Source organism: Pleurodeles waltl, chromosome 8 (genome assembly GCF_031143425.1).
Source record: "Pleurodeles waltl isolate 20211129_DDA chromosome 8, aPleWal1.hap1.20221129, whole genome shotgun sequence".
In the NCBI taxonomy this organism is placed as follows: domain Eukaryota; kingdom Metazoa; phylum Chordata; class Amphibia; order Caudata; family Salamandridae; genus Pleurodeles; species Pleurodeles waltl.
The window spans coordinates 1,515,920,462-1,515,930,146 of NC_090447.1; positions in this window are offsets into that span (position 1 = coordinate 1,515,920,462).

The following is a 9,685-nucleotide window of genomic DNA, read 5'->3' on the forward strand; positions in this document are numbered from 1 at the left end:
CACCAAAGACAAAACTCTTCCTGTATGTGTGTCGAGTGTAGGCCTCGGTATGTGTGACGCAGTAGTAAATGAAGCCATGTGGGCCCCTGAAATGGCGGCTGCCTGACCTCTAAACTGGGACAATGGGATGTGAGGTATCTGCGCTGGCGTTGTATACCGTTGCGGTAGGCGGTCGTAGACCGCGGCGCAATGCTGCATTGGTTAACATTGGACCCTATGGGTCCCAGGAGCCAATGATGAAGTGCGCCGGCGGTGATGATACGCACCGCCGCGGACGTCACTGCCGCGGACGTCACCGCCATTTTCTATTGTCGTAGTTTGGACTCTTGCTTTGAGCAAGACTGCTGGTCTCAGGATGACAGTACTTTCGTTCGTAGGTGACTAGGTCTCTTCCTACAACTATTTGTAACTGTTGTCCAAACCTTACCGACTTACTAGCAGTACCTCACCGAAAACACAATAGTAAAAGGTGATTTGTAGCAGTCGCTTACACATGGACTCAAAATACAATATTTCAGGGTTGTCGTGGTTAAACAGAAATTACCCTTTTCTCACAGATTTATAATGTCTCATACAAACAAAGGCAATAACACAGATGCAGTAAAGTTATAATCGTTTTTATTCAACATAACTGCAATTTGTGATAAGTTGCATGAACTGCAATGATTAGGATAATGAATATACCAAGCAACAGTATAGTAAAGAGGAGAGTCATTGTTATAAAGACCCCCACCATTATGCAATATAAGATAAAAATATATATATATGTAAAAGATGGAATAAGCCCTAATACCCTAAGGAGAGTAGATCTAACCTTCTACCTAAAAAGGAAGAGCTGGGTTCGTTAAACCTAATCTGCCAAAACCGTGTCCATGAGAGGAGCCCCCAACCCTCGTTACCTTGGAATGAGGTCTCTATCTCAGACTCCGCAGGGACACGAAGACTGGATCAGTGTCAAGATGACTGGAGCATTGGTTTCAGCGATGGTGGCGATAGTGGCGATTATCTGTCTAAAAGTGTGTTGTATTTATACAGATCTACAAGGTCCCCTGACATAAGTGTTATTCATAACAATAGATAACAGGCATGCTTGGGACGGCAATTAATATCAACAATCCCTCGAAAGTATAGAGAGGGAAAATCCCTAAGTGTGAATGCCTACTGTATGTTTGTCTTTGGTGCTTGATCTTGACGCCTTGGCGCAGTGACACTGATAATAGAACCCATAACAAGTGGCCTAACTATAAACAAGGCCGCCATTTTAAAGGAAATAAATAATTAAATGGACTAAGCCAGAGCAAGCTAAGTAGGTTAAAAGTCACTGGGTGACGGGGGCACGAGTTTACAAGCCTACGGCTAAGCTAACTCCTGTTAACCCATTAAAATAAACTAGGATTCACTACACTATCTGTTCAATCACTCGATACCTGATCTTCGACAATGGAGGACCTACACTGCAAGTGCTGCTGTGACCTCGGTCTGGAAGAGACAATGGCTGCTGCGTCTGGGGAAAGGGCCCCTGCCTTCACTGCTCAGGAGTTGGAGAAGCTAGTAGATGGGGTCCTCCCCCAGTACACGCTACTCTACGGTCCTCCAGACCAACAGGTAAGTACACAGGGAGCACGTTGTATGGGCTATGCCTGGGTGGAGAGGGCTGGTTGTAAGAGGGAAGGGGGCAGAGTTCAGGGAACATGAATGAGTGTGAATGCATGTGCCACATGGCAAGGGCAGGGATGTGGGCCACTCACTTCGACGGTGCAGTTGGTAATGACTTCTCTTCTTCCCCTGTGCATGTCATGTAGGTCAGCGCCCACCAGAAGAAGGACATTTGGCGTGCCATCGCCAAGGACGTCCGGACCCTGGGGGTCCACCAGAGATGGGGCACCCACTGCCGGAAAAGATGGGAGGACATTCGCCGCTGGAGCAAGAAGACGGCGGAGGCTCAGCTGGGGATGGCCTCCCAATGTGGGAGGGGTGCCCGTCGGCCCATGACCCCCCTGATGTTCTGGATCCTGGCGGTGGCCTACCCGGAGTTGGATGGGCGCTTGAGGGCATCACAGCAGACACAAGGGGGTGAGTACACCCTCATTCTGGGGACTTTGCGCGCAGTTGAGGGGTCTGGGTGTTGGAGGAGGGCTGTGGGTTTCCCTAGGCCAGGGCGACTTCCGTAGGCTAGGCCCCTCCGTAATGCAGGCCATGTGCCACTCCACCCCACCTCAGTAGAGTGCCAAGTACAGGTATACATGCCCCTGTGGCATCCATGTGTGCAGATGTCCACCATAGCGATGTAGGCCATATCCCAGGAATTGCATCTGTAGAGGCCAAGAGCACGGCGTAGTGCAGGGGGCTGCTGTGTCTGTATTGTCCGCCAACGGTAGCGGTAAGCCATGCACTCGACCTCTCTTTCTTCTGTCGTCCCCCCCCCCTTTTTCTGCTCTCCCTGTTCTTTTGTGCATCAGCATCATCAGGCGGCGGTACAGTGGCACCGGAGCATGAGGGAGCTGCATCCCACATGGCCATGGAGGGCCACACCACGGACTCAGAATGCACCAGTGGGACGGAGGGCGAGGGGAGCCACATGTCGGTCACCGGATCACCAACCAGCGACACGGACTCGTCCGCCGATGAGAGCTCCCTTGTGGTGGCGGCACCATCTGTGCCCCCCACTTCTACAGGTACAGCCGCCACCTCCCCTACCAGCAACGCCCTCCCAGCAGCCCCTCAGCGTTCGCCCCGTGCCCGCTCACCCAGGAGGGTGGGCATCACCTTCGCCCCAGGCACCTCAGGCCCTGCCCCTGTCACCCCTGCTGCCCTCACTGAAGAGGCCATTGACCTCCTCAGGTCACTCACTGTTGGGCAGTCTACCATTGTGAATGCCATCCAGGGTGTAGAAAGGGAGTTGCAACACACTAATGCATTCCAGGAGGGCATTCATTCTGGTCAGGCTGCCCGTCATCGAACCCTGCAATCTCTGACCTCAGCACTGATGGCAGCCATTGTCCCCGTGTCTAGCCTTCCTTCACCAACTTCCTCCACCCAGACCCAATCCCCTGTACCCCAGCCTATCCCAAGCACACCATCAGACAAGCATGAATACACCTCAACACACAAAAGTAGCTCAGGCAAACATAGGCACCACACATCCCACAGGCACTCACACAAGCATCACACACATACAGACACACCAACATCCACTGCCTCCACTGTGTCCCCCTCCTCGTCGTCTCCCTCCTCCCTCCCAGTGTTGTCTACACTCTCACCTGCATGCACTACATCTACAGGCACTAGGACTCGCACCAGAATACCCAGCACCACACCCCGCTCACCTGCACTCACCACCCCCACTACCATTTACAAGACCCCTGTGTCCTCTCCCAGTGTGTCTGTGACGCCCTCCCAAAGTACACAAACGCGGGCACCCACGCACCCAACATCCATCCACCTCACAACAGCCTCCAGTACCTGCACCCAAAACACCTAAAGTGACACCGCCTACAACCACCTCCTCTTCCTCCACTCCCAGACCCCCTCCAGCTACCCATCCCAGTGTTCGTCAGAAACTCTCCCTCAGCAACGTTGACCTCTTTGCCCCTACCCCCACCCCTCCAATTCATAAGTCCTGTAGTAGCGCCTCAGCCAAAAAGACTCCAGTACCAGTGGTGCGTGTTACAGGTGTGTGGAGTGCACCGGCCACCAGGGCAGGCAGTGTGACACGGAGCCAAAGCACTGCCAGTCCACCCCCTGTAAAGCATCTCAAGTTGGAAAGTGGCCGACGGGACAGGGTGAAGACTCCTGGCGGCAAAACTGCTCACAAGGGTCCCAGGGGGATTGCAGAGTCAGCTGTGACTCCTCCAAAGGTGGTGAAGTGCCAGAAGAAGTCTGCACAGTCTGGTAAGAGCAGCACGGCGGAGAAGGGCGCCATCCTCCCCGGCGGCCGGGACGCCACCACCAGCACCGTCGTCACTGGTCAGGAGACCACCGCCGGAGTCATTGCCCAGGAGGGCAGCAGTATTGTCACTGGTCAGGGGACCACCGCCGGAGTCAGTGCCCAGGAGGGCAGCAGTATTGTCACTGGTCAGGAGACCACCGCCGGAGTCATTGCCCAGGAGGGCAGGAGTATCGTCACTGGTCAGGAGACCACCGCCGGAGTCAGTGCCCAGGAGGGCCCCGGCTGCCACAGCCCCGCTGGGCAATGAGGGACCGTCATGCCACACACCAATGCACAAGTCAGAGACCGCCATGGCAAAGCACCGCTGAACAAGGAATTCCCCGCCATGGTGAAAACCGCTGAACAGGGCAAAGCACCGCTGAACAGGGCAGAGCACCGCTGAAGAAGGAAAACACCACCACATCAAGCATCGTTATCCCATGTACAGCTGGGACAGTGACGGAACAGGAACCGTCACGGGAGCCTAATGCAGTCTGGGCACCATTTTCCCTCCAGAACCAGTGGAGACATGCATCCACTCCGTCTATCCTTAACAGGATGAATCACTCTGGGCACCAGTCCCCCTCCAGAACCAGTGGAGACTGTTATCCACTTGAGAGACTGTGGCTTTGCACTCCCCAGGATGGAACAGTGGGCAAACCAACCACTGAAGAGACTTGAGAGACTGTGGCTTTGCACTCCCCAGGATGTAACAGTGGGCAACCCACCCACTGTAGAGACTTGAGAGACTGTGGCTTTGCACTCCCCAGGATGGAACAGTGGGCAACCCACTCACTGTAGAGACTTGAGAGACTGTGGCTTTGCACTCCTCAGGATGGAACAGTGAGCAACCCACTCACTGTAGAGACTTGAGAGATTGTGGCTTTGCACTCCCCAGGATACATCAATGGGCATGGAGCCCCGTCGTGGATCTGGCGTGGTGCTGGAGTCCGGCTGAGGTGCCCCCTCCTTCCGTTCCCCCTGAGGTGCCTGTTGTATTTCTATCTGATGCCCCTGCAGTGTTCTCTCCGTTTGTGGACAGGTATCTAGTGTGGGCCTCGCCCATGCATTTTTGGCCCAGTGGTGCACGGACATTGATATGTGCATACCTGCACTACTTCTCGTAATGTATATACTTTTGAATGTGTATATATATCTGTATATATTTGGTAACTGTATTTTGATACATTACAATTTTTGAACTGATTTCCTTTTGTCTTTGCATTCTTCCGGGGGGGTTGTTCCTGTGATGTTTGGAAATGCATTGGTGTGTGTGTTGTAATGTGCGAGGGTCGGGTGGGGGTGTTGCGTGTGTGTCCCCCTGACTTTTGCCTCCCCCCCTTCCCTATGTCGTAGGTGCAGTACTCACCGCTGTCTTCGCGGCCGCCGTTGCTGGTGTTCGTAAATGAGCATGAAGACAAGGGCAGGTAGGATTTGTAATTCCGGCTCCATGGTGTCCTCCTTACTCGTGGGATGTGTAGAAGGTGAGCGTTTTCCCATTGCAAAAGCTGTTTCCGCCGTGTTTTAATTCACAATGAATCCTCCCCGGAAAAGGTGGCGGATTGGCGGGTTGTGATACTGTGGGCGGTACATTGTCTCCCTCCTGTCTGTTGGCGGTTGTAAGAGGCTGGCCTGGCTTGTAGTGTGTACCAAGGGGTACTTACACTCTGTACCAGGTCCAGTTATCCCTTATTAGTGTAGAAGAGGTGTTTCTAGCAGCTTACGCTGCTAGAAGGTAGCTATAGCAAAGCAGCTTAGGTTGAACTAGGAGACATGCAAAGCTCCTACTATACCACTGGTGTCATATGCACAATATCATAAGAAAACACAATACACAGATATACTGAAAATAAAGGTACTTTATTTTTATGACAATATGCCAAAAGTATCTCAGTGAGTACCCTCAGTATGAGGATGCCAAATATACACAAGATATATGTACACAATACCAAAAATATGCAGTAATAGCAAAAGGAAGTAATGCAAGCAGTGTAAAGTTACAGTAGATTGCAATAGGAGCACATAGGTATAGGGGCAACACAAACCATATACTCCAAAAGTGGAATGCGAACCACGAATGGACCCCAAACCTATGCGAGCTTGTAGAGGGTCGCTGGGGCTGTAAGAAAACAGTGAGGGTTAGAAAAATAGCCCACCCCAAGACCCTGAAAAGTAGATGTAAAGTGCACCTATATTCCCCAGAGAACACAGAAGTCGTGATAGGGGAATTCTGCAAGGAAGATCAACACCAGCAATGCAACCAAAGTGGATTTCCGGACGAGAGTACCTGTGGAACAAGGGGACCAAGTCCAAGAGTCGCGACAAAGTCGAGATTGGGCAGATGCCCAGGAAATGCCAGCTGAGGGTGCAAGGAAGCTGCCACCGGATGGTAGAAGCTGTGGATTCTGCAAGAACGAAGAGGGCTAGAAACTTCCCCTTTGGAGGATGAATGTCCCACGTCGTGAAGAAGCTTGCAGAGGTGTTCCCACGGAGAAAAACACAAACAAGCCTTGCTAGCTGCAAGGGTCACGGTTAGGGTTTTTGGATGCTGCTGTGGCCCAGGAGGGACCAGGATGTCGCCACTTGGATGAGGAGACAGAGGGGGCGCCCAGCAAGTCAGGGAGCCCTCACAGGAGCAGGCAGCACCCGCAGAAGTGCCGGAACAGGCACTACGAAGAGGAGTGAACTGGAGCTCACCCGAAGACACAAAAGGGAATCCCACGACGCCGGAGGACAACTCAGGAGGTTGTGCACTGCAGTTTAGAGTGTCGGGGACCCAGGCTTGGCTGTGCACCAAGGAAATCCTGGAAGAGTGCACAGGAGCCGGAGCAGCTGCAAATCATGCGGTACCCAGCAATGCAGTCTAGCGTGGGGAGGCAAGGACTTACCTCCATCAAACTTGGACTGAAGAGTCACTGGACTGTGGGAGTCACTTGGACAGAATTGCTGAGTTCCAGGGACCACGCTCGTCGTGCTGAGAGGGGACCCAGAGGACCGGTGATGCTGTCTTTTGGTGCCTGCGGTTGCAGGGGGAAGATTCCGTCGACCCACAGGAGATTTCTTCAGAGCTCCTAGTGCAGAGAGGAGGCAGGCTACCCCCAGAGCATGCACTACCAGGAAAACAGTCGAGAAGGCGGCAGGATCAGCGATACAAGGTTGCAGTAGTCGTCTTTGCTACTTTGTTGCGGTTTTGCAGGCGTCCTGAGCAGTCAGCGGTCGATCCTTTGGCAGAAGGTGAAGAGAGAGATGCAGAGGAACTCGGATGAGCACTTGCATTCGTTATCTAAAGAATTCCCCAAAGCAGAGACCCTAAATACCCACAAAAGGAGGTTTGGCTACCTAGGAAGGAGGATAGGCTAGCAACACAGGTAAGAGCCTATCAGAAGGAGTCTCTGAGCACTGGCCACTCAGAGCAGTCCAGTGTGCCAGCAGCACCTCTGTTTCCAAGATGGCAGAGGTCTGGAGCACACTGGAGGAGCTCTGGGCACCTCCCCTGGGAGGTGCAGGTCAGGGGAGTGGTCACTCCCCTTTCCTTTGTCCAGTTTCGTGCCAGAGCAGGGCTGGGGGATCCCTGAACCGGTGTAGACTGGCTTATGCAGAGATGTGCACCATCTGTGCCCATCAAAGCATTTCCAGAGGCTGGGGGAGGCTACTCCTCCCCAGCCCTGACACCTTTTTCCAAAGGGAGAGGGTGTAACACCCTCTCTCTGAGGAAGTCCTTTGTTCTGCCTTCCTGGGCCAAGCCTGGCTGGACCGAAGGAGGGCAGAAACCTGTATGAGGGGTTGGCAGCAGCTGCAGTGAAACCCCGGGAAAGGTAGTTTGGCAGTACCCGGGCCTGTGCTAGAGACTCAGGGGATCATGGAATTGTCTCCCCAATGCCAGAATGGCATTGGGGTGACAATTCCATGATCTTAGACATGTTACATGGCCATGTTCGGAGTTACCATTGTGACGCTGTACATAGGTAGTGACCTATGTACAGTGCGCGCGTGTAATGGTGTCCCCGCATTCACAAAGTCCGGGGAATTTGCCCTGAACGATGTGGGGGCACCTTGGCTAGTGCCAGGGTGCCCACACACTAAGGGGGTGATTCTAACTTTGGCGGGCGGCAGAGGCCGCCCGCCAAAGCTCCACCGGCAGAATACCGCTACGCGGTCAGAAGACCTCCGCGATTATTCTGAGTTTCCCGCTGGGCTGGCGGGCGACCGCCAGAAGGCCGCCCGCCAGCCCAGCGGGAAACCCCTTCCCACGAGGATGCCGGCTCCGAATGGAGCCGGCGGAGTGGGAAGGGTGCGACGGGTGCAGTTGCACCCGTCGCGATTTTCAGTGTCTGCCATGCAGACACTGAAAATCCTAGTGGGGCCCTGTTAGGGGGCCCCTGCAGTGCCCATGCCATTGGCATTGGCATGGGCACTGCAGGGGCCCCAGGGGCCCCACAACACCCGTTACTGCCAGCCAGGTTCTGGCGGTCAAAACCGCCAGAACCAGGCTGGCGGTAAGGGGGTCGGAATCCCCATGGCGGCGCTGCCTGCAGCGCCGCCATGGAGGATTCCTCAGGGCAGCGGGAAACCGGCAGGACACCGCCGGTTTTCCGTTTCTGACCGCGGCTGTACCGCCGAGGTCAGAATGCCCATGGATGCACCGCCAGCCTGTTGGCGGTGCATCCGCGGTCCCCGGCCCTGGCGGTCCATGACCGCCAGGGTTGGAATGACCGCCTAAGTAACTTAGCACCCAACCTTTACCAGGTAAAGGTTAGACATATAGGTGACTTATAAGTTACTTAAGTGCAGTGGTAAATGGCTGTGAAATAACGTGGACGTTATTTCACTCAGGCTGCAGTGGCAGGCCTGTGTAAGAATTGGCAGAGGTCCCTATGGGTGGCAAAAGAAATGCTGCAGCCCATAGGGATCTCCTGGAACCCCAATACCCTGGGTACCTCAGTACCATATACTAGAGAATTATAAGGGTGTTCCAGTATGCCAATGTGAATTGGTGAAATTGGTCACTAGCCTGTTAGTGACAATTTGGAAAGCAGAGAGAGCATAACCACTGAGGTTCTGGTTAGCAGAGCCTCAGTGAGACAGTTAGTCATCACACAGGGAAGACATACAGGGCACACTTATGAGCACTGGGGCCCTGGCTGGCAGGGTCCCAGTGACACATACACTAAAACAACATATATACAGTGAAATATGGGGGTAACATGCCAGGCAAGATGGTACTTTCCTACACAACCCCCCCAAACAAAGGACAATAAGACTAGCCATGACCTGATGAGTCTTCATTGTCTAAGTGGAAATATCTGGAGAGTCCATCTGCATTGGAGTGGGTACTCCCAGATCTATGTTCCACTGTATAGTCCATTCCCTGTAGAGATATGGACCACCTCAACAATTTAGGGTTTTCACCTTTCATTTGTTTTAGCCAAAGTAGAGGTTTGTGGTCTGTCTGAACAATGAAGTGAGTGCCAAACAGGTATGGCCTCAACTTCTTCAGTGCCCAGACCACAGCAAAGGCCTCCCTCTCTATGGCAGACCAACGCTTTTCTCTAGGGGTCAACTTCCTGCTGATAAAAGCAACAGGTTGATCCTGGCCCTCAGAATTGAGTTGTGATAAGCCTGCCTCTACCCCTAATTCAGATGCATCAGTTTGAACAACGAATTTCTTGGAGTAACATGGGCTTTTTAGGACAGGTGCAGTGTACATGGCCTGTTTAAGCTCCTCAAAAGCTTTCTGACAGCTAGCTGTCCACAATA